Consider the following 25,149-nt stretch of genomic DNA (forward strand, 5'->3'; position numbering starts at 1 on the left):
TCCTACATGCTAAAACATAGATAAACTTTGAAAACATCATGCTAAGTAAAAGAAGTCAACCACAAAAGGTCATGTATTGTATGGTTTCACTGACATAAAATGCACAGAATGAACAAATCTTTAGAAACAGAAAATAGATTCGTGATTGCCTAGGGCTAAGGAAAATGGGGAGTGACCGGTAGTGGGTACTGGGGTTATTTTAGGGATGACGAAAGTGTTGTAAAGTTGGTTATGTTGATGGTTGCACTGTCTGTGAATATACTAAAAGACACTGTATTGTACAAGTGAATAATATGGAAAATGAATTATATCTCAATCCTATTATGTATATTTTATTTATTATTTTTTTGAGAGGGAGAAAGAACTGGGGAGGGGCAGAGGGAGAGGGAGAGAGAGAATCCCAAGCAAGCTCCGTGCTCAGTGGGGAGCCCATCACAGTGTTTGGGTCTTGATCTCACGACCATGAGAGCATGGCCTGAGCCAAAATCAAGAGTCAGATGCTGAACTGCCTGAGCCACCAAGGCACCCCCTATTATATATATTTTAAAAACCCTAGCATGGTCTTTGCCCTTGTGGAAAACACAATCTTGCTGGGAAGATAAATACTAATCAAATAATTATCCAGAGAGATTTATAGTTACAAAGTATGGTAAGTGCTATGAAGGGAAAGAAGTGGATATTATAAAAGAGAATAGCAGGAGGCTAATGGGGGTTAGAGAAAAGGTATTAGAAAAACTCTAACATTGAGGTGCTCCAGCAGAGAGCCCCAAATAACACTGGCTTAAATGAGGCAGATATTTAATCCTCGCTGGTGCAGTATGGTAGGTGTAAGCAGTCTAGGGGTCATATGGAAGCCCTACAATTTCTACTAACATGTTGCTCTTTCCCTCCTTTGGAGGGGCTTCCTACTATGTCTACGGTCCAAGCAGTGAGAAGGAGGGAAGAGGCACCGGAAGGTTCATCACTTCTGCTCAGAGCCAGAACTCAGTCACACGAGGCTGGGATGTCCCAGGTGTTCATGTGTGCAGATTAAATTCTGGGGTTCTTTTACTCTGAATGGGGGGCGGGGGGGGGGGTGGGAAACAGAGGTTGGGTGAGTAGCTAGCAGTCTCTGCCATGGATGGTCTCTCTGAGGAGGTGACATGGAAGGTGAGAACCTAAGGATGAGTTGGTGTTAAAGAGAGGGAGGAGTTTTCCAGGCAAGAGGGATGACATGGCTCAGGGACACGAGGCAGGTGAGAGCGGCTCTACTGTTTAATGCTGCTTAATGCTGGTAACGTCCACCTCACACAGCCCTCCTGATGCTTAGAACTTGTGAGTGCCATCACCTGATCTGGATTCACCTGCCTTTTCTCTCTCATGTCTTGCAGGGCTGGGATGAGCCAGGACCGCAAGGAGGGGGGCTTTGTGCTGACTCCCGGAAGGCTGGTTGTGTATCCTCAGCTTTGAGAACTGAATTCCATGGGTTGTGTCAGTGTCAGACCTGTGAAGTTCAGTTCTTCAGCTGGGATATCTCTGTCGTCGTGGACCCGGGGATACTGCAGAGAGCAGACCCAAGGGTGGCCGAAGGATTTGGAAAACTGGAGCAGATGGGGGTCTCAGACTCTGAAGGAATAGGGAGGGTGTGCTCATGGGAAAAGCAGTCATTTGATTGTGAGAAAACTTGAATTCTATGCTGAGCAGTTTTCCAAGCAGCTAACTGCTGTCTGCAAGTCATTCTTGCTACAGTTGTGGCCGCTACTATTTTACATATATTGATTACTGCTGGCAGTCCAGGTACTGTACTAAGTGCTTTACATGCTGCTATAGGAGGTTCTGGGGGGAAATCACTAATGAAGCTTGGGACACCCAGAACTGACATGTAACGACATTTCCCCCTCTTCGTGGGATCAGACAGCATTAATAGAATGTGATGGTTATTCTTTAGCATGGATTGCTGAGATAACTGGTCCCTTTTAAAGATGAGAATCATGGGTACATCCCTCTTACGGTCCCCTGTCTTTTTATTTGGATATCTACTTCCTTGCCTTCTATAAATACATTAGGATACATTGTCTTTTTGTTATAAGCATGGCAAAATAGGTTGTAATTAGACTTTACCAGGATCCCTAGTTTCTCCCTGGGAAAAGGGATACAGAGGTTTTGAAGGCTTCCTCCATTTGCTGGCATGGTTAGCTGTATGTGGTGGGTCAAGCCCTTGCATTGTCTTCCTCTGTCACCAAGTCAGGTCTATTTTGAGGCTCACGTGTGGTATGATGATGACAATTTCCACCTTTAGGCAGAGTGCTTGGGCTGTATAAGTAATACTTGGACTTTCATCAGGTTTTAGATTGGATGGGAATACGAAGTCTCATCCCTTGGAAACTCCTTGATGCGTCACTGTCTCTTGGTGTCCTGAAAGGTCCATCTCTGTATAGTCTACAGAAGTAAAGTGTGGTCTGGCCCAGAGAGGAGAGGCAGGCACAAAGTGGGCGACCCCAGAGCATGTGCATTCTCACACTTTCTTCTCAGTGACCCTGAGGTTTATTGAGTGCCTACCATGGGTTGGCCACTGTGCTCAGGGCATAGCTTACATTCACACCAAGCCTCATCTGGAAAACAGGGACTGTTTACAAAGGGATATTGTAACCACACTCTATGGTTGTAAAGAGGTGCTTGGTTCTTGTAAAAGTGCTCTGGCATGGGTGTGGAGCCTGTGCGTCCTCTCGGGGCTGTGCCGATAGTATCAAGAGCCTCCCCCACCCATCGCACCCTGCCCACTTCCGTCCTTTGCTTACTAGACCCTTACTTAGCCAGTGACTCATTCTTGAACCAGAACGTTGGTGAAGCTCAACTGAGACCAGAGATCAGCGTCTTTACACCTAGACTGTTGGAGAAAATCCAGAATTGACACCAAAAGCTCCAAATGCTCTGGGTTTCAGACCATCTGTGCTGTGAACACTCAGACCCAGAACTCTGACTTACTACAAAAGGCTCATCCTTACCACAGGTGAGTCTTCCTAGAGCAAACCTGATAATGAAATATGGAATACACACAAACACATGCACGCACACAGGCACTGAAAAACGATAGCACCGTGGATCTCTGAGTACATGTTTGCCATATACAAGACTGTTTCAGGGTGCCTGGGTGGCTCAGTCGGTTGAGTGTCTGACTCTTGATTTTGGCTCAGGTCATGATCCCAGGGTCATGGGACTGAGCACCACATTGGGCTCCATGCTAAGCATGGAGCCTGCTTAAGATTCATATTCTCTCTCTCTCTCTCTCTCTCTGTCTCTCCCTCTCTCTCTCCCCCCTTCTGCCCTTCTGCTCTCTCTCTCTCTAAAATAAAATAAAAAAATTGAAAAAATAAAAGACTGTTTTATTTCCTAAGAGGATTTGAATTAAGATTCATTAAGTGGGCGCCTGGGTGGCTCAATTAGTTAAGTGATCAACTCTTGATTTCAGCTCAGGTCATGACCTCATGGTTGTGAGATAGAGTCCTGCCTTGGGCTCTGGGCTGGGTGTGGAGGCTGCATGAGATTCTCTCTGTCTCTCCCTCTCCCTCTTTCCCCAGGCTCTCTCCCTCTCTCTCAAAAAAAAAAAAAAAAAAAAAAAAAAAAGAAAGAAAGAAAAGATTCCATTAAGTAATACATTTCCTGAGGATTTTTAAGTTTGTATTTGCTTTATCATAACTTATGTAAGAAGAAAAAAACAGGTTATAAAATAGATTATATGATTCTAATTTATGTAAAGTTATAAATACATTTGAGAATATATGCTTTGAAAGATGTACATCAGTTTATTAACAGGGATCATCTTTGGGGTGGTGGGAATTGAGATGCATTTTCCCTTCTTTGTATTTTTCTCTATTGTTTAGTTCTTACACTGACCATATTTAATTGAAACAGTAAAGTTATTGAAGGAAATTTCACACACAATTCCAATGAATCTAGACAACGTTAGTGCTATGCATTTGTTGGAAGTTATGTTGCAGGGGTGTGTCATAGAAGAGTGGAGGGAGTTCCCTGATGTGTTCAGTGAAGAAGGTAAGCATAGTCCAATATATATAGTGTGTTTTGTTCAAGTAGCAGGTGATTTTTTTTCTCTGTTACTTATGTTTTTCTGCCCCCCCCCCCCCCAAAGAACCCTCAATGTATGTGCTGCTTTCCAAGAATCCATCTACTATGTAAACCAGTGGTTTTCAAAGTGTGTTTCCTGAACAAGCAACATTAGTATCACCTGAGAACTTAGAAATGTAAATTCTCAAGCTCCACCCAAGACCTACTGAATAAGAAACTCTGGGAGTGGGGCTTAGCACTTTCTGTTTTAACAAGCCCTTTGACTGACTAATGCACACTAGGGTTTTAGAACCATACGTGTCAGTCAAGGGACATCCCCACTGCACTAAACTGGAAGGCAGCTCATGTTGTCACAAAAGTTGCTGTCCCATTCTTACAAACGTGCATACAGGTATTCTGCAAGACCTATCTCTGAGAGATGGCTTGCAGGACTGCAAAACCTCAAGATCCTCACCAGTGATCGTTTCAGAAGTGAATAGCAGATCTCTAAGTTTTTAAGCTACAAACTTTAGATGCGCAGAGTCACATGAAGAGGTGGTTCATTAAGGCAAATTTTTGGGTCATTCCCCTGACCTATAGACTTGGCATCTTTTCCCAGGGTTCTGCCATTTTGACCATCACCCATAAGGGCTTCCATCAAGGAAGTTCTAGGAAAACACTGAGCTTTTACTTTTCACATGTCTGCTTGCTTTCTTTTCTTTCTTTCTTTCTTTCTTTCTTTCTTTCTTTCTTTCTCTCTCTCTCTCTCTCTCTCTCTCTCTGTCTCTCTCTCTTTGTTTCTTCTTTCTTTCTTTCTTTCTTTCTTTCTTTCTTTCTTTCTTTCTTTCTTTCTTTCTTTCCCCTGAACCTCTGAACCTTATGTCTCTTCTTCCTATCTTCTCCTTTCCCTCCTGCTGTGATTGATGAGGTCTCAGAAGCAGATTCATCATCCTTTCTGCTCTGTGCTTGGGAGAGAGCAGGTCAGATGCTCCTGGAAAGGTGCCTTGGGAGTAATAATAATAATGGAAGTATTGATTTGCCATCCTCAAATAATAGGGGGAGGTCATGATTTATCAGCTCATGTTGATGAGACACAGTGGGAAGCTGGACACACTACTCAATAGTTGCTGCCTGATCATGCTGTGTGGCTGTGGAGACGTAATTCAGGAACACAGTGGCTCCTCAAGTCCTCTTGCAGTTAAATCTCTGTCAGTTAAGGTGAAGATTACTGCTTAGGCTTCTCCAGAGATATGGTATATATGTATATCTTATCTATCTATCTATCTATCTATCTATCTATCTATCATCTATCTATTCAGATAGGTAGTAGATAGATTTATTATAGAGAATTGACTCATGTTGATTATGGAGAGTGGGAATTCCCAAGATCTGCTGGGTGAGTCAGCAAGCTGGAGACCTAGGAGTCTGAATCTGAAGGCCTAAGAACCACGGTGTAGTACCAGTCTGAAGGCTGCAGTTTCAAGACTCACAAAGAGCTGAAGTTTCAGTTTGAGTCTGACAACAGGGAAAAACTAATGTCCAAGAAATCAAGAAGGAATTTCCTCTTACTCCCAGGAGGTCAGTTGAAGGAGGCCTTCAACTAATTAGATGAGGCCCACCCACATTAGGGAGGACAATCTGCTTTACTTAGGCAACCAATTCCAATTTTAGTCATATCTAAAAACATCCTCACAGACAACCCAGAATAATATTTAACCAAATATCTTGGCACCCTGTGGTTCAGTCAAGTAGACACAAAAAATTAACCTACACAATTTCTTTTTCATATATACAGTACAACCTTGGGTTACGAGTAACTTGTTCTGTGAGTGTTCTGCAAGACCAGCAAGCATTTCTAATAAATTTTAACTTAATAAACTAGCGATGTCTTGCAATACGAGTAGTATGTGACAGCAAATGTCACTTGATCACAACTGAGCCAATGGGTTATTGAAGTGCACTTTGATGTACCAGTGCTTTGGATTATAAGCATGTTTCCGGAATGAATTATGCTTGTAAATCAAGGTTTTATGGTATATATTTTTGCATCTAGAATCTCTTGCTTTCTTTTTTGATAGTATTTCAGAGTGATAGCTCAGAGCTTGAGTGTCTGGTTGATTAGAGAGTCTGGGAAAATGCTCTGGGGGGGGGGGCGTGGGTAGGGAACCAGACATCTTCCTTAGTTCCCCTTTGCTTTTCATAGCACTAAAGTACTTTTGGGAACTGTTTTTAAGGAACTCCTATCTTGCTCCTATCTCCTGGGGCAGCTCTTTGAAGTAGAAGAGCTAAGTTTGATTATCCTTGAGAAAGTGCAGACAATATAATTGCAGCTTTCCTATGTTAGGTGTTTACAATGCTCCAGGTGCCTTATCTATAAGGAAAGATATTACCTCTACTTTCTAGATGAGAAAACTGAAGCTCAGGGAGATTATATACCTGGCTAAAATTTCACACACTATTTCGTGTCACAGCCAGGATGTTAATCAAGGCTGCCTAATGAGAGCCTGTGTTCTTTTTGCCAAAGTTTATAACACACATCATCTTTGCTCAACACGGCATTTCCCAGTGAAGTCGATATAGCCATAATTTTAGAGATGGGGAAATGGTGTTTTCAAAAGGTTGGGTGACTTTTCTATTCTCTATGTCATGCAGCTAATAACTGGTGAAGCCGACCCTCAAATCCAAAATCTCTATAATAAAAAGATAGTTTTTGTCTAAAAAATCATAGGAGTACACATAAACTTAGAAGGAAGGAAAGAAAAAGAATCCCCTGCATCCATTTCTCCAGTGTGACTAAAAAGAGAACAGTATAAAAAAAAATAAAAAATAAAAAGAGAACAGTATACATTGAGGCCACTCTGACTTATTCCTCTGCCCATGTCTTTGGTAAGTAGGAGTGAAGCCTTATACACGACCAATTTCACCCTCTGGTGCACAGCCATACTTTAAAATATGTTAAAATTACATTGTTGGTAGCTTTTAAGAAACCATAATGTATTTTTGTTCTGGGTCCTGTGATGCTACTAAGACTGGTCAGATTCCATTTGTCTCTGGGCAACAAATGTCTTTCTTTGTTTTAAAAATGAAATTAATTGGGAATGCAAGCTGGTGCAGCCACTCTGGAAAACAGTATGGAGGTTCCTCAAAAAACTAAAAATAGAACTACCATATGACCCAGCAATTGCACTACTAGGCATTTATCCAAGGGATACAGGTGTGCTGTTTTGAAGGGACACATGCACCCCCATGTTTATAGCAGCACTATCAACAATAGCCAAAGTATGGAAAGAGCCCAAATGTCCATCGATGGATGAATGGATAAAGAAGATGTGATACACACACACACACACACACACACACACACACACACACACTGGAGTATTACTCGGCAATCAAAAAGAATGAAATCTTGCCATTTGCAACTACATGGATGGAACTGGAGGGTATTATGCTAAGTGAAATTAGTCAGTCAGAGAAAGACAAAAGTCATATGACTTCACTCATCTGAGGACTTTAAGAGACAAAACAGATTAACATAAGGGAAGGGAAGCAAAAATAATATAAAAACAGGGAGGGGGACAAAACAGAAGAGACTCATAAATATGGAGAACAAACTGAGGGTTACTGGAAGGGTTGTGGGAGGAGTGATGGGCTAAATGGGTAAGGGGCACTAAGGAATCTACTCCTGAAATCATTGTTGCACTATATGCTAACTAATTTGGATGTAAATTAAAAAAAATAAAAAAGTTAAAAAAAATAAAAATGAAATTCTTAGGGCACCCAGGTTGCTCAGTTGGTTAAGCATCTGACTCTTGATTTTGGCTCAGGTCATGCATGATCCCAGGGTTGTGGGATCAAACCCTGCATTGGACTCTGTGCTGACAACGTGGGACTTGCTTGGGATTCCCTCTCCCTCTGCCCCTCCTCCACTTGTGTGTATGCTCTCTCTCAAAATAAATAAATAAACTTAAAAAAATAAAAACAATTATTTTTCTTATTAAATAAATAGTATGAGTTTACTGCAAAGAATTTTGAAAAGGCAAAAAAACCTAAAAGAAGAAATTAAAATCATATAAAAATTTGTGTTATACAAATTATTATGTATTTTTTTTTACTGGGAAAGTATAGAAAATCATAAAGGAGAAAAAAGTTATCCATAAGCTCAGAGATTATCATTTCGGGTTATTTTTTTTTTTCATTTTCACTCTTTTTAAAAATACAACTGGGATCATCCTTTAAATGTAATTTGTGTGTCTGTGTGTTCTGTTTTTTGTTATTTAAAATTTTATCACAAGCATTTCCCCATGTCCTTCTATGGTCTTTACTGTGCATTTTAAATGGCTGCATATGTAGTTCATGGAATGAATGTTCTTTTCTTTACATGATCATTTCTGTATTATTGGACATTTAGGCCCTGTATCTCCTGGACCCCAAATCTCCTGCATGCATTCATTTATCATCTATCTATTTATCTATCTATCATCTATTTATTTATGCCATGTATCTGTATCTATTTCCTTTTAGCTTTTTGCTTACATTGATTCAGGCATTATTTGCAATGGCCTTAGGAGTGTAAACTTTTGCCCCTTTTATCAGAAAAGCACATTTTCTTCCCAGAACTCCTTCCTTTGTCCAGCAGAATCCCACTCATGATTCACTGTGTTTTATGTGACCACTGCCAAATATAGGAGGATGGAAACTTAAAAAAAATTTTTTTTAAATGTTTTATTTATTTTTGAGACAGAGAGAGACAGAGCATGAGCAGGGGAGAGGCAGACAGAGAAGGAAACACAGAATCTGAAGCAGGCTCCAGGCTCCGAGCTGTCAGCACAGAGCCGGACGTGGGGCTTGAACTCACAAACAGCAAGATCATGACCTGAGCTGAAGTCGGACGCCTAACCGACTGAGCCACCCAGGTGCCCCAATGCTGGAAACTTCTTCAACCTGTGGAGTGGAAGACCAGGAGAGGGATTTGGTAATGACTGTTGGGTCAGCCAGCCAACAGTAGTCACCACAAGATACTTGCCAAGGTCAAGTGTTTGTCTTATTTGACCCAATGAGCCTATTTCACACCCATCATCTAGGGATTGCTGTTTCTCACATCTCTGGCCCAGACTAGAAGTGGCCCAGAGCCTGCCAAACCCAATCTCTCACTGGATATAGCACCATCTAACACATGCTAACATTTTTCATCAATATTAGTGTCATTGCAAAGTGCCGTTAAAATAGAAGTGGTTTCATACATTATTTATCTGCAGTGTGTCCACCGAGTCATTCTTTTGCTGGAGAGCTGTCTCCTTGGCATTCCTAAACCGGGTAACAAATCTGCAGCTCACTGGGTCTGTATCCTCAGGCTGTGGTAGAGGGAGAGGAGGATCCGTGAGCTGTTTGTGCTGAAAAAATTGCTGCGTGTCCTCACAGCCCTGGGCACAATGATTAAGTGTCTGGTTGCAGGTGAGCTCTGTGTCCACTGCATATTCTGCAGATAATGGCTACACTCCACTTGATGAGAATATGGCCTGGTCTAATTATTAGGGGCCCCCAAAGTGTCCATTATTTATTTGCACCTTTCTATTGTGGTTAGTTCTAGAGCAGAAGTCTAAAGTAGCAACTCACAGGAGTGCTGTGTTCAGGGCCAGGCCTGGGGTGATGATATGCCCAGGGTACAAAAGTCAAGGAGGGGCGCACTCCCTCACAGTCTCGCAGCACTTGCCTGGCCCTGGTTTGGTTTCACCCTCACTAGTTGCTAGTGTTCAAAAATTGGAAAAATTATTCCACAAAGGTTTTTTGATCATTTCTATGCTCTGGGTGCTATTCTAGTCACTAGGATATAGTAATCTATAAAATAGTCATTACCGTCCTTATGGTACTGATATAGTAGTAAAGGAGAGATTTCATATAGAAATCTAGGTTTCTGGGGCACCTGGGTGGCTCAGTCGGTTAAGTGATTGACTCTTGATTTTTGGCTCAGGTTATTACCTTGCAGTTGTGAGACTGAGGCCCATGTTGGGCTCTGTGCTGAGTGTGGAGCCTGCTTGAGATTCTCTCTCCTTCTCTCTCTACACTGCCCCCTCTCCCCCAAGAAAATAAATAAACATTAAAAAAAAAAACTAAAAAGAAAAAGAAATCTAGGATTCTGGCTTCTTGAAGTATCAGAAGAACTGGCAACTCTGGGTTGGCTTTTCTTCATGACAACCATCACTAGGATCTGGGGAACTGGCAGCTCCCATGAGGATGTGGTGTGAGCTCTGTACTTTGTCCCACTCTCCACCATTCCCTATTGTCTTTTGATTCTCATAGGGTCCCCATGGAGAGCATACCACTATTATTATTACTACTACCATATTGCAGATGAAGAAACTGAGGCTCAGAGAGGTAAAGGGACTGGTCTGAGGTTTTCTAGCTATAGAAGGTGGATTGGGGGTTTGAACCCACTTCTATGAGACTTCAGGGGCTGAGGTGTTTGCCCCTGTGCAGAACAGTGATTCGGGAGGCAGGAACATAGAAATATCACCAAGCAAAACATTCAGCCCATATAAGATCAAATTAGAGAGGTGTGTTAGCAGGAAACAGATGGTACCCTCAAATTAGGATAACTCAAACAGAATTTCATAAAAAAGCTATTTACAAAGGTGTGGGCAGGGTGTAGAGAAACCACAAGGCATAGCAAGGAGCCCCAGATTAGTAATAGTGGGCCTCCATTACCCCTGCTATGGCAGATGAGGGGGTGGGTTACTGGGATTGGGGAAATAGGACTATTCACTGAGAACTCCTGATGAAGGCAGAGCTTGGGGATCCCAAAGGGAGGAAACTTGGAGAATAAACACCCCAACTCACCAAGTGCTCTCTGCTTCTTCCTGTTGATCTCCTGCCAGTCCCAGACCCAGCTGGAAGTCAGAGGGCAAGGAACCCATTGATACACTCTTGCAGGCCAGCCTCTGAGGGCACAAAGCAGGATGGGGAATAGAGGAGAGTGGATGGGGAGGAGCAAAGGAAGGCATCTAGCACAAGAGGCAAGTCAAAGCCAAGGGCATTTTAGGGGACAGATAGTGATGATGGGGGTAGGGGAAGATGTTAAGATAACTGAATTCAAGGTCCAGCTCTGATGGGCTGGGGAAACAGCTCCTCTTCCTCACTCTCTCTCCCTGGCAGCCACGCTCAGCAACCTCCTGTACCAGAAAAATCAATCCCATATCAGAGATTCCTCAAGTTTATGACATGGGGCTTGGGACTTTTGTCTTGGTGACTTCCCAAATGGACAAAAGGCTGAACCATGCAGGGTGGTACCTTCTAGTTTTTCAGAGGAAAAGAGCTCTTCAGGTTCAGAGCTCATTGAACCCTACCTGTAGAAAGCTGTACCATAAAACATCTAAGACAGGTCTGTTTGTTTTTAAATTTCTCCCCTAAAATCTATTCAGCTTAATTCTTCTTATCAAAAACTGCATATCCTGTTAAACTGAGCCATATATTACAACCACAAAAAATCACTTGCTTGCCTGCTTTTAGAATTCTCAGTTTCTGAAACTAACTGGACCATGGCTTTGGATCTTCAGTAGAGGCTTTGTCAATAGTCCTTTCAGCATAAGTAATGGTAACAAAATCAGGAGCGCTTTAGGGGACACTTTGATATTCAAATAGTTTTAAAGCTAGCATACCTGGCTCCGAAGCAATGTGCTTCTGAGAATGCATGTGGTAGGGGTGGGTCGGGAGGGACAAGGAAATGCTGGGTGAGAACACTCATAAGAGGAGTACGGTATCATTACATATTTAGGGAATAGTTGTAACAGACTTTCCCCCCTTTTTCCCTGTTAACAGAACCCCAGTGTGGTTCAGAGAGTAGGCAAGTGACATGCCTCAAAGAGGGCTGGCCTCTCTAGTCCCAGGGAGCAAATCATTTGTCTGGTTTCAAGCTTGATGACCTCATCCCATTTGTCAGTGGTTGGATTAGCAGGGGGCAGGGAATGAAATTCTGACTAACAGGATGTGAGAAGTCTGCTGTGGATGTTTCTAGGATAGGTTCTTCTTGCTGCTAATAAGTAGTTGTCTCTTCTGTCACTGGATATTACCATAATTGTTTGGGACGCCTAGTGCTGTGGCAGCCAGTTAATGATTAAAGGGAGCCAGGTGGCATGCTGGAGATTCAGGGTCCAAAGATGCTTTAAGACATCACAATTCGGTCAACCGCTGAGGTAACCAACCCAGGTGCTCTCCTACCTCATAGTTTCATGTGTGAGACAGTGCGTTTCTTGTACTGTTGCCACAGGTCCAGGAGGCTCAGATCTTTGTGTATCCCACAGATAGATGCATGATCTTCAGGACTTGAAGTGCAAAAGAAACTGCTGATTTTGACACATTGTCCTCCTAAATTCTTTTTTTGACTCCAAAAGTAACACACAAATGTAAAAAGTCAATCAAAATGGAAATATTAAGAGTAGAAACTGGAAGTCTCCTGTAATTCTTCACTTGTCACCTGCACACGTGAATGTAATGTTAAAAAAAAACAAAACAGGATCAGAATAGACATACTTAATATCTTGGATATGTTTTGTATGAATACATGTAGATCTACCTGGTTCTTTTTAAAAACATTTTTGATGTTTTAATTTATTTTTGAGAGAGGCAGAGAGACAGAGCATGAGCAGGGGAGGAGCAGAGAGAGAGAGGGAGACACAGAATCTGATGCAGGCTCCAGGCTCTTTGCTGACAGCTCAGAGCCAGCACAGAGCCCGAAACAGGGCTTGAACTTGTGAACCACAAGATTATGACCTGAGCCGAAGTCAGACGCTTCACTGACTAAGCCACCCAGGCCTCCCTACCTCGTTCTTTGTAATAACTGTGTAATATTCATACCTTGAAAGACCTAATACAGGTGTGCTTTTAAAAAACATGACCCATGGGTAACTATATTCCTGAACCCCCAATCTCTGCCTTCAGTCATTGACAGCAAGTTTTTCTGTCACTCAGAGAGGCACACCAAGGGAGAAGGAGAAGCTGTGTGGAGCAGTGGAAGGGACGCAGGGTTTGGGCCAGGTGGACTGGGGTTGGGATTCAGCCCTATGGCACAGCAGCTGTGTGATCTCAGAAAGTGATTAAATGCTTTATGCCTCAGTTGTCTAATCCCTAAAAAAAAAAAAAGTAATAAAACCTACCTCTTGAAATTGTTGTAAGGGTTAGAAATAATGTATGAAAGCATCTATCACCCAGAATGGTTGTTCAATGAACAGTAGCTATTGTTCTAATAAAGGAGCCTCCTCCATGAAATAGTTGAACTGTTTCTGGTTATCTTCACTGTGTACACAACGGACAAATACCCATAGGTACTTGGGGGTCTAAAATAATTTTCTGAAATTATTGAGTGGTTGGCCCCCAAACGGTGAAAAGTAGGTCCATGGAAACAAATAAACGAAACTTTCCATTGTGTCAGTCATGTGAGGAAGATAGTGTAAACATTTAACCTCTCTTTCTTGGGTAGAGGCTTGCAGACACAGTATGAACAATTTTTCAAACAGGCTGGAAAAAGGATATCATGCATAGTAAGATCTCAGTAGGCTGGAGTGACAGGCTAAATTAAACAAGGTGAGTTTTATTAGGAAAAAATGTAAAATTTAACTGTTTAGTTTCTTTCTTTTAAGATTTTTTTTTTCTTCATGTTTGTTTATTTTTGAGAGAGTGAGAGACAGAGTGTGAGCCAGCAAAGGCTAGAGAGAGATGGAGACAGAATCTGAAGCAGGCTCCAGTCTCGGAGCTGTCAGCACAGAGTCCAATGCGAGGCTCGAACTCACAAATGGTGAGATCATGACCTAAGCCGAAGTCCAATGCTTAACCAACTGAGCCACTCTGGTACCCCTCTTTCTTTATTTTTTTTGGTATAGTATGGAATGTGCTTTAATAGCAGGTATGAAAAGGCTTAGGGGTTTTATGTGGCTGAAGTCCAATGTGAAGTTATGGTGTAATCCAGCCATATAAACTAGCAACTGTAATTTTACCCTTATAAAGAGAAGCAGGAAATTCAAAATGAGGAAGGTGATGCCTCCACTTACTTTGTCCTCATCAGATCAGACGGTCTAACACTAAAATGGTGAATAACTGGCATGTAGGCTGAGGCTTTTTTTGTGCGCTCATAGCAAATAAAACTCATTAATCATATTTCATCGACTTCAGATGTAACTCCTTAGTCCTTCTCAACAGTTTGTAAATCAGCCAATATTTTTTGAATGCAGTTGGTATGTAAGATGAAACTTATTGGTAGCCTATAGCCTACAGGCCATTCCTAGGATCTTCTCGGGGGCAGCCCATACTTCCATCATATGGTCCAACCTTTTACCAACCAAAACAGATTGGATGTGGACCCAAGGGCTGGCAATCTATAGACTGTTTGAAGAGCTTTATCCAAACTGGGACAACTTCATTCAATCTGATTGTCTCTTTTGGGAACTTGAACTGGGGGTGGGGTGGGGGGGGGGGGGAAGAGCAAATCAGGCAGCTGGTGGCAGACCCAGCAACTGAAATGTCCACGGAGAGATGCCATTATAAAGGCCAAGAGGGGGCATACGGAATGTAAGAAAACAGAAGCAAGAATGAGGAAGCAGAAGCTATGAGGCAGGGACAATCTACAAGGGGAGAGGTGATAAGGAATGGGTGGCAGCAGCAGAGATAGTGGAAGAAGAGGCAGAGAGCTAGACAATATGAGGAGACAGATTTTAGGGCAACAGAAAGGAGACTTTGCAAACAGGTAAGCGTGGGTTGAGAATGGTTTGGGCCCGGTGAATAGTGTGCTTCTTGTCCCTCCTGGTGTTCAAGGAGGGGCTGTATGACTGTCAGTTGGTAGATATTGCAGTGGGTTGTGAAGTCCATGGGAGAGAGAAGAGGACATTGAAAGGGGAAGTGTGAATTAGGAAGGCTCTGTAAATCAGGAACAGCCATTGAGCTCTGGCATCCTATGTCCCTCATTGCCATGGTGACGGGGGGGGGGGGGCGTAACAAGTTACTTGTGTGTATAGGAGCCTCATGTGGGGCTTCTTGCCATTAGAGACACATCTGCCATCCTGGTCTCTGCCATGAAATAGATCTTAACATCCAGGACCGGGATCCCACTTTGCTTATATCCCTATCTCTATATTCTAGTGACTCATTAAACTGTCTTCAGCAAAGGCAGAGACTCCGATATTGGGGAAAACAGGTGGATCTTATCTGCTCACTCACCCAAACCTCTTGGGACAAGAAGCTGCATTTAGAATAATGAATATTAATTGACAGTGTTGGTTCTGAAAGCAGGATATGTAATTGCATGCCTTTGAGCAAGTTATTTCTCTGTGCTTTGCTTTTCTTGTCTTTTAAAATGAGATTTATAGTAAATGTTATAGGCTTGTTTTATGATTAAGATAATAGCACTGTGCTATGATAAGCAATCAATATATTTAGCTATTATCATTGCTATTATTGTTGTGTCTCATCGAAATCCTGAAGTGTCTGTGGACAGGAGTAGAGTAGGGTTCTCCAGCCCCATTTTATAGCCCCAGGAGCTGAGGCAAACAGTGGTTAAGACCCAGGCTGGCAGCACACTGCTTCAGTATTAGTGGCAGAATAGAACTGAGACTTGGTTTTCCTGACCTTGAGTGGCCTCTTTATAGAAAGAGGAACAGAATTTATTTTTTGAAAAGGCATATATGGATGTGAGAAAATGTTTTCAAAAAGGTGTGTAGTGGAAAATACATCCCCTTCCTTCCCATGGCTCTAACCTCAGGTCTCCTGATGCTTTTCTGCTGATGGATTCCAGGCTTCCTTCAGGAGCTTTCATGCCTGTACAAGCCTAGCATGTATAGATTACTGGGTGCTATTTCTAAGACTGCATGCTGCTCCTGCCTCTGTTCCAGGCGTGTGTGTGTGTGTGCACATGCAGGACAGGCAGGGCTGACTTTATGAGGGCAGAAGTGGTGGTTTGGGACCTAAGCTTGCCCTTGAAAAGAGAGGCCAGTAGGTCATGGGCCACCAGTGATAGACCAAGGCCAGTGTTGGATGGCTGTGTCTGCCACATTGGGGCTGCGGGCCTTTGAGTTCTTGATGTTGTTCAGGAAGGCACAGGAGTATGAGCTGCTGGTATGAATGCAGGGCCACTTCCCTTCACTCTGAGTCTGACTTTTATTCTCTTTCTTAAGGTGCTGCCATTCCCCTCCTCATTCCAATCTGCCTGGGGAACGCTGATGAGGGAATCCTAGGCCCCAAGCTGCTGTATTATCAGGCCTGGGGCACAGGACAGGTGTGGGGATGCAGGTCACGGAGGTGTAGGTCTCAGGCCCAAGGGCCCCATCTGCTTGGCTCTTCCCCTTTCTCCTGGTGCCTCTGCTCACTCAGCTTCTGTGGGAAATGACAGACTCATTCAGCTTCAATAATCTTGCCCTTTCCCAGCTTTGAGGAACATTTCTTTGTGTGTTTATTATTATTACTACTACCACCATTTGGCCTTGACTGTAACATATACGGAATAGCCATTTTGTTTGGGAGATGAGCGATGGGCCAGCTGAGAATGCAAGTTCTTCCTGGGATCTGTGGGGGCAAGCAGAGAGAGGCCACTGAAACGAGACCATCCCTGTCAGGGCCAGTTCCCATGGTGTTTAGGTGGCAGAGCAGAGTTCCTGCTTCCTGGTTGCTGGTTCTCTCCAGCTGTACTGTCTGGTTTCCTCTTTCCCTGGCCTGGACTTTAGAAGGATTCTGGGGGAAGGCCTTGCTGTGCTGCTTCTCTGAGCTTCCCTCAGCAAGGCCCGACCTCTCTGATGCCTGCCACTATGTAAAAACATTCCTGGGCACCAGGTGGCTCAGTTGGTTAAGTGTCAGACTTGGACTGAGGTCATAATCTCACAGTCTGTGAGTTTGAGCCCCGCATCAGGCTCTGCACTAACAGCACGGAGCCTGCTTCAGATCCTCTGTTCTCCTTCTCTCTATGCCTCTCCACTGTTTGTGCTTTCTCTCTCTCTCAAAAATAAATAAACATTAAAAAACAAACAAACAAACAAACAAACAAACAAACCATTCCTGCCAGTCAGCTCCTCCCTGGCCTATGCTGGCCTGAGTATGTCCAGTCACAGGGAACTCACATTTCTTGAATTTCTTCATTTCATTCTTAGATGGTTCTAGAGAGAAGAGCAGAACTGGAATTTGTGGCCAGGGCTCTTTGAATTGACAGCTACTGGACTTTTACCCTCAAATTCCTCTTTCACTTAAAAACCCTATAAGGTTCTCACTTTCAAGGTCTCTAGGTTTTCAAACGTTTCTCTTAGGGTCAAGTTTCCAGTGGCCCTTTGAAAACGTGGGTGGGTTGGGCCCATTGCTCCGGGGAAGGGGTGTAAGTGTAGAGAAATCTGTTTGTCACAAGACTGAATCAGGGAGGGACTGGACAAAGTGATTTTCGGGGTTCTGTCCTTATGCATTTGGGCTCCACATTCTCTCATTCTATGAAGAAGCCAGAGTCTGTGATTTTGGGGCCTTATTCATAGTGCAAAGGAGAACAAGTTGAAGAAGTTAGCATCCTGGGATGAGCCCAGCAGCTTTCTTCCTTTGCTCACTTTGACTCTCTCCTTCCCCCAACGTTTCCTGCCTGGGGCGGGTACAGCCAGCAGCCCGGGCTCCTGAGCCCTGTTATTTAAAATTCAGCCATCACCATGGCAACGTGCATCCTGCTCCATTTCAACCAGAGATACAAAGAAGCAGTGAAAGGGAAAGTTTAATAAGATTTAAAAAATTTTTTTTTATGAATCTCACTGACAGTGTCCATCTTTTTGGGAAATAGAAATGTTCCATTTTAGCAACGTTATCAAAACACCATTCATTTTATGCCCCTCAGCTTCTAGAGGGTCAGCGTCACTGCTTGCTTTCTAGGGCTGCTCATATCACCCTCCTCTCCCTTCAGAGGCGGTGAGGCTCTTATTTGGCATGTAGGCTTTTTGAAAGGGTTTGGAGTTGGGCTAACTCTAAAGCATGCCTGTGGCTTTGTTCTCCCTTTCGCTTCCCTGCCATCAAATCAGTCACATCAGGGTACTCAAAGCTGCAAAAGTCCTTCAAGATCATTCACTCTGCAGTGCCATTTTTGTGTTTGCTTGTCTAGCAACTGTTCCCCCACGTTCTGAGGGTGTTCCCCTGATCACCTTCTGGGGACTGAGCCTCTGATTGTATCAATCCATGTGGTTCAGGTGGAGCCCAGAATTTCCTCTGACTACAGTGACACAGATGAGCATGTGGCCCAAAGGCACTAGTGGGGGCAGTCCTGGGACTTTTGTCCAGTACTCTTGAGAGAAAGCCCCTCTATTTTCCTGCTGAGAGGATGAAAGCCTGGAGCTGCTGGAGACCCCCATCTATAAGGAACCTTCCAGTGAGGGGAGAAACACAGAGGGAAGCAGAGCTGAAGGATGGAGAAGAGAAACCAGGCTTAGATGAACTTGCTCAATATCCTGGATTGAGTCAGCCCCGAATCAATGGCTTTTCAGTTTCATGAGCAATACATATCCCCCTTTCACCCCTCCCTTAAGGTAGTTTAAGTTGGGTTTTCAGACACCTGAAAACCAGTGACTTTGATGTTGCATACCCCAAGATCCTTATTTTACAAACAGGGCAATGGAAAGCCACTGTAGGAAGCACCGTCCAAGGTCACACAGAGAGGCAGCCCTGAAGGTCAGTTCTCAGGCAGATTTTCTGACTACAGCAGGGATGCTTTAAAGCTGAGCTTGTGGAGCCTGATCGTCAAAAAGTGTAATTATGGTAAAGACACCTGCCCAGCTACCTGCCCCCAAGGGTGTTGGTGAGCATTTGGGGTGATTTGGGAGGACTCCACCCTCAGAAGATCTTCATGTCTTTCATAGACGAGGAAGGTCCTGAGACAGGCAAGAAGGACACTAATCACAAAGTCTAGGTGGCACAGCCCTGTGGCCTGAAATGAGGTCTCCTTTTTCTATTGAGATGAGAACTGTTATTATTATTATTATTTTTTTTTATCCTGTAAGCATATAATTCAGTCATTCAACTAACACTTGCGATTTTATTAATTCCATTGAAAAGTACTGATTGAAGGCCTCTATGTACTAATTGCTGTTTTAAGGACATAGATTCAGTAGTCAATAAAGTAGCCTCAGTGCCTCAGGGAACTGACACTTCAGTGGGGGCATGAAAGTAATCAAAGAAACACAGAATCAGGACCACGAAGGGAAAGCACTCAGTGCCATGAGAGCTTATGATGAGACCGCATCTCTGCTGAAGGAGGGACGCTCTGAACTGAGACGCGCAGGAGCAGGAGTCAGCTGAGCAAAGAGTGGGGACCCAGGGGTTTGAACATGCAGCACAGCCTGGGAGGAGTTGGCGGGCAGGGCTTTGAATTCATTCATGCTAGTGATTGCTGGATGTGGTGGGGGGGCACCATATGGCAATGTCCCGCTCTTCTGCTATTTTGGGTCCTCTGTTCCTGCTTCCGTGGGATTCTCAGAGCCTCCGAGTCTCACGAGTCCCTGAGTCAGTTATATAATCTGTTTTCAACCCAGGAGGATCCTTAGTGCTTTGGCCTCACCTGTCTGCAGGTTCAAATCTGATGCAGGCTAATGTCTAGTTCGTCGCGTTTTTGTATGTGAGGTTAAAAAATGTCCCCATAACCAGGCCTGCCTCTTAGAGAAGGATGCGGGTTGCCTCTATCTCTTCTCATCCAATTTCCTTTCCTATCCTTGGTCCGGTGAATGTGACTGCAGCAAAGCTTGCTGCCACTAGGGGGCAGGAGCGCCACGGCAAACGACTAAGGCCCTGGAAGAAGGCAGCTGAAGCCGGCAGGTAACACCCGCAGTCCGACTGGGTTTGCGATGCTGTCGGACGGGTCAAGTTCCCAAGCCCAAGCTCTTCCTGTCTCGGTTCACATACACGAAGCGTACTTACAATGGCAGTTCCATTCGCTACAGATGCTAGTGCCGGAAGAGAAATTTTTAAAGGGGACTTTTGGTGAGGGAGGTTCCTATTGTCTGGAAAACAAAAGGGTCTTGGATTAAAATTTAATCTTTAAGAGTCCTTTGATAGATGCATTGGAACCAGAGGACTCCATTCCTGGTTCCCAGTGTGTTGTGTGACCTTGCTTAAGAGACCTAACCCCGGGGCGCCTGGGTGGCTCAGTCGGTTAAGCGGCCGACTTCGGCTCAGGTCATGATCTCGCTGTCAGTGAGTTCAAGCCCTGCATCGGGCTCTGTGCTGACAACTCGGAGCCTGGAGCCTGTTTCAGATTCTGTGTCTCCCTCTCTCTGACCCTCCCCCATTCATGCTCTGTCTCTCTCTGTCTCAAAAATAAATAAATGTTAAAAAAAAAAAAAAAAAAAAAGAGACCTAACCCCTCTGGACCTAAATCGCTCTTTTGTTAAAGCATGCAAAGATGTGAAAAGACCCTTTGGATTCAAAAAGCCAAGCGGTTAAGATGAGCCTGGAGAACTGCTCCCCTCCACCTCCCCCCTTAGATGCCCATTTGTGTAATTTCTAATTCTGGGGGCTCTTTCATATGACGGAGTTTTGTTTTCTGACTCATACCTCCTTTCATTTTAGCAGATGAATATACTTTAACACAAAGGAATGAAGAACTACGGGTGGTTTTGGCAAGTGGAGAGAGAGAAATCCTTGGCTCTTTCAAATCACACCATGACAGAATCCGCTTTGCCTTTAATGGGGATGAGGCATTGGATCTGCTGTGGGGACTGGCTGAATATCTGTGAGAAGCAGGTCTCTCCCTGAAACTTGCATTAAACCCTCGGTTATCCTGGAATCCAGAGCCTTATTGGACTAGCTCAGAAGGCTGCTGGCTTGAGAACAGCATGGAAACAGGACTGCTCTGGGAGTGAGGCCTCATCTATAAGGCCCTTTCTGCTTTGTCATTGTAGAATTACAAGATTTCTGCCCAGACAAGACCATCTCTAGGAGACTGGGTCTCACCAAGAGACTGGAGCAGCTTTGGCCTAAAGCCACAGTCTTTGTTCTAAGAAGGGCCCCACCAGACTGGGTCCCTAAGGACCCACGCTCCTGTTTACACTTCCTGTGCTGCCTTAGGCTGGGGAAACATGGTGGATTGGGCTCTCCTTCCAAGTATCCCGCTACCAAGCATCACAGAGACAAAACAAACAAACAAACAAACCAAATCAAAACATGTGACAACAAAAACTGTATATAAAAACCTACTGTCTCTGGCAGCATCAGTTTCTGGCATTCACATTTCCAGACACCTTAGTCCCAAAATACAGAGTGGGAGGGGTCGGCAGGGGTGAGGTGAGGCTGGGCTTGCATTCTTCTTCCTTTTTGGGGATCCTCCTCCCACCTCCGGTGATCACTGTCTCCCATCCCACTGCTGCCTTGTTGGCAAAAAATGGCCACTTCACAAGGCTGTGCCATTCTCACTTAGCAAGATATTATCAATACTTTCAATTTCAGTTAATACAGATGAGCACTGTCATTTTTCTCTCTAACGATTATTTTAGTTTTGAGATATATTTGTGTGTGAGTGTGTGAGTGTGTACTCTTTAATCCCTTGAGATAAATTTAAAAAAAAAATTTTTTTTTCAACGTTTTTTATTTATTTTCGGGACAGAGAGAGACAGAGCATGAACGGGGGAGGGGCAGAGAGAGAGGGAGACACAGAATCGGAAACAGGCTCCAGGCTCCGAGCCATCAGCCCAGAGCCTGACGCGGGGCTCGAACTCACGGACCGCGAGAACTTGAGATAAATTTTAATGGAGGTTCATGTTTTGTTTTGGGTGGCTTCAACACTGCCATTTTTAATGATGACAGAATATTCTGTTATGACTGCCCCAGGGTGTTAACAAGCCCAAAGTTCCCCACTCACTCCACCCATTGCACACTCCATACGTTACCTCTCTTTACCTTATCATGGATGGAGTCACAGCGTCATCCTCTCTAGCCTGTTCATTTTACAGAACAGAGAAATAGCATCTAACCGATGGTAGACTGGATAGACTCAAAGGGAAGGTGAAGAGTCTTTGGTGCCTTTGTACTGGGCAGTTTACAGACTATTAAAAATGTCCCCTTACACATTTTCACATTCACTTCTAACCGGTAAGTCTCTACTGTCCCCAGCTGGACAGCATATTGTTCTGACCTTCTTTCCTGTGCCCTAAAGTGGCATTTTAAGCCCTCCTTACCCTCTCCCAGGCCTGTCCCACCTCTGCAACCCCCTCCCCCCAGAATTGAATTTCCCAGGGGTGACTGCCACACAGGGCCTGCAATCCAGTCACAAGATGGCTAAATATAAACTGTGCAAACTGCAAATAAGCCTCTATGATCATCTGCTCTTTTGCTCAACTTATTACCCTCCCAAATCAGGCTGGAGAGGTGGCATGAGCATTGTCCATGCTGGGCAGGACTTGGGTTTTCGTGTCTGACAGGAGATGCCAAACAGACACTGCTGTGCTGTGAGCCGAGTCATTCCCCGTTTCTAGTGCAGCAGGACTGCTTTCTAGATAAAGCCCACAATCCCCAGCTTTGAGTTTCAAAGCAAATCACTGCAAATCACATCAACATTGGGAATTGATGCAACGGTGTGGCCAACAGTTGTGTGCAGCCAGTCATCCAGGGACATGGAACCGGGGACAAAGGGACACTGGGTGTGGAATGTGTCTCATCTCTGTCTCCTCTGTGTCTCATCTCCCTCAGGGGAGGATAGTGAATGGGGAACAATGAGGTGGTCAGAGATTCAGGATTCTGTACTGTACAGCCATCCTGCACCATGAGATATTGGGATAGTGACCTCCAGAGGCACATGCTTTTAGGTGAAGACTTGTGATTGATTAGTGATGTCAGGTGGACCCAGGTTTGGTGAGTGTTAATATGCATGCTGCACATTTGCCACCTGTGATCTGGAGGAAACCAGTGTCAGTAGATAGGATTTCTTAGCATGTAGGGCAGAGTACAGCTGCCTGAAAGTTATAGGCTTAGCTGAAGCTAATTGTTGTGTTGAAACAGCCATATTGTTCAGGACCCCAAGGAAGATTGGTTTTCCCAGAGATTAGAGGTCCATTCTGAACCTTGGGTGGTAATGGGAACAAGGAATAGGCAATATACTGTGTTTGGAAAGGACCTGGATTTCGATCTCTGTCATGAAAGGGCAAAGGGCACTGATGGCCTCCATTGCTAATCTGATGGATATTTTTCAGCCTTTTAAACAAACTATTTAATTTATTTTTATTTTTAGAGAGAGATAGAGAGTGAATCGGGGAGAGGGGCAGAGGGAGAGAGAGAGAGAGAGAAAATCCCAGGCCAGCTCCATGCTTAGTGTGGAGCCTGACATGGGGTGGGATCATGACCTGAGCCAAAATCAAGAGTCGGATGCTCAGCTGACTGAGCCACACAGGCACCCCTCAGCCTCTATCTTAAATGAACCCTTATCAGTACTTGGTGGTAAGGCCATTTCTTTGTTCTTGAATTATGCTTTTTCCTTGGTTAAAAACACTATTCTGCTTTCCCTTCTGTCTCTCTGGTTTCTCTAGAGGTTCATCCCACTCTGTCATTAAATGTGATGGTTCCTCAAGACTTGGTCCTAGGTCCACTTCTTTTCTTATCTTGTACCTTGTCTCTAGGTGATCTTATCCTGGCCAATGACTCTAATTCCCACCTATGTAGGTGTACTTGGCATTTTATATCTTGAGCCACAATATATACTCAGCTCCAGTGGCCTATATGACATTTCTACTTGGATGTCTTAAAGTGCCTCAAACTCAACACACTGAAAGCAAGTCTGATCTCTCATCTGTGCCCTGCCTACCTGGGTCTCTCCTGTTGTTTCTTATTTCATCGAATCACACCAAAGTGAAACAGAAGTGTCATCCTGAACATACCCCCTCCTTCTTCCTTCTCATGTCCAATCCATCACCTAGCCTGGATGATTTTGCCTAGTGAATATTATTGAATCTGTCCACTTTCCTTTCATGTTTCCTTCCATCCTAGTTCAACTTACTGTCATCTCTTGCCTTGACTGCAAATGGGACATCTTCCCCACCCCTGGCCCCACCCAATTCTTTTCCTTAAATGGTCTTTGTCAAAGGGCATGTTGGATCATCCATTCCCTTCTTTCTGCTCTTAGGGTTTCTACTCTGGTGCTGGCTTTCTGTTCACTGCAGTGCTATCAGAAGGACAGTTAAGACACCCATGTTCACATGGGACTCTCATTGTCAAAGTACTTTTGTTCACCTTGCCCCATCTAGGTCTCAACTAGTCCTGTGAGTGGGTCACAATCCGTTTTAGGGATCTTACCTGTTTCTTTGGAAATGGTCTCTGAGAGGTGAATTAGCTTTTCTGAGATCATCTAGCTGGTCAGTGAGAGGCCTCAGCTTTCTGACTCCTCAGACAAGCCTCATTGTTTCTCCCCTAGTCTAAAGAGGGCTCCAGGTTAGCCAGATGCCCTGGATGACACATTCCAGCTCTAACAGTATGTGAATCTGTGGTTTTCAGGGACCAAGAAGAAGTTGCAAAAATGTTTCAAAGGGAAATTTATAGGCAAGGTTGAGAGAAAAGGTTCAAAGTGAAACTTGTATTTCTTCAGTATGAACTTCAGATATGTAGCCAGAGACAGCAGATTAATTCTTTCACCCTTATGTATTCTTCTGCGGCCTCTCAGGGACAATGACTGGAGGTTGGGTTACAGCTTGGTTGTTACCAGAGAAGGGCTAAGGAGTTTTAATTTTGCTTGGGAAAAGACTGAATGTAGAAGGAATGAACACCTTCACTGTTTTGACAAAGAGAATAATGAGAAATGCAAACAACCGCTGTGAATGAGCCCCTGTGACAACTTGAATAAAGGCACGTGGAGTCATAGGAATGGAGAATTTGAGGCAAGGAAGAGTCAAAACAGTCAAGGGCCAGTGATTTTGTTCCCAAATGTGATCCACACAGTTCAAACCTGAGAACACACCAGAAATTTCTGTATGTGGTATAGATTGCTACATCTTCTCTTATTACATATGAATTAAGGGATTCTCAAGCTGCAAAAAGATTATTAATGGACTGAATGAGTCCAGGAAGGACTCTTTTTGATGAAATGACCATTCTTCATGAAATTTTCTTTAGGCTACAGACAAAAACATAGACATTTCCCTA

At 44.0% G+C, this 25,149-nt stretch overlaps 1 long non-coding RNA gene across 1 annotated transcript; it reads left to right on the forward strand.

The window, feature by feature from the left end:
• Positions 1 to 1,080: 1,080 nt before the first annotated feature.
• LOC144616310 (uncharacterized) lies at positions 1,081 to 9,292 on the forward strand. Its single transcript, XR_013555458.1, has 2 exons — positions 1,081 to 2,989; positions 8,790 to 9,292. It is a non-coding gene; the product is annotated as an uncharacterized LOC144616310 (long non-coding RNA).
• Positions 9,293 to 25,149: the final 15,857 nt, after the last annotated feature.

This window comes from Panthera onca, chromosome A1, assembly GCF_046562875.1.
Source record: "Panthera onca isolate mPanOnc1 chromosome A1, mPanOnc1 haplotype 2, whole genome shotgun sequence".
Classification (NCBI taxonomy): Eukaryota; Metazoa; Chordata; class Mammalia; order Carnivora; family Felidae; genus Panthera; species Panthera onca.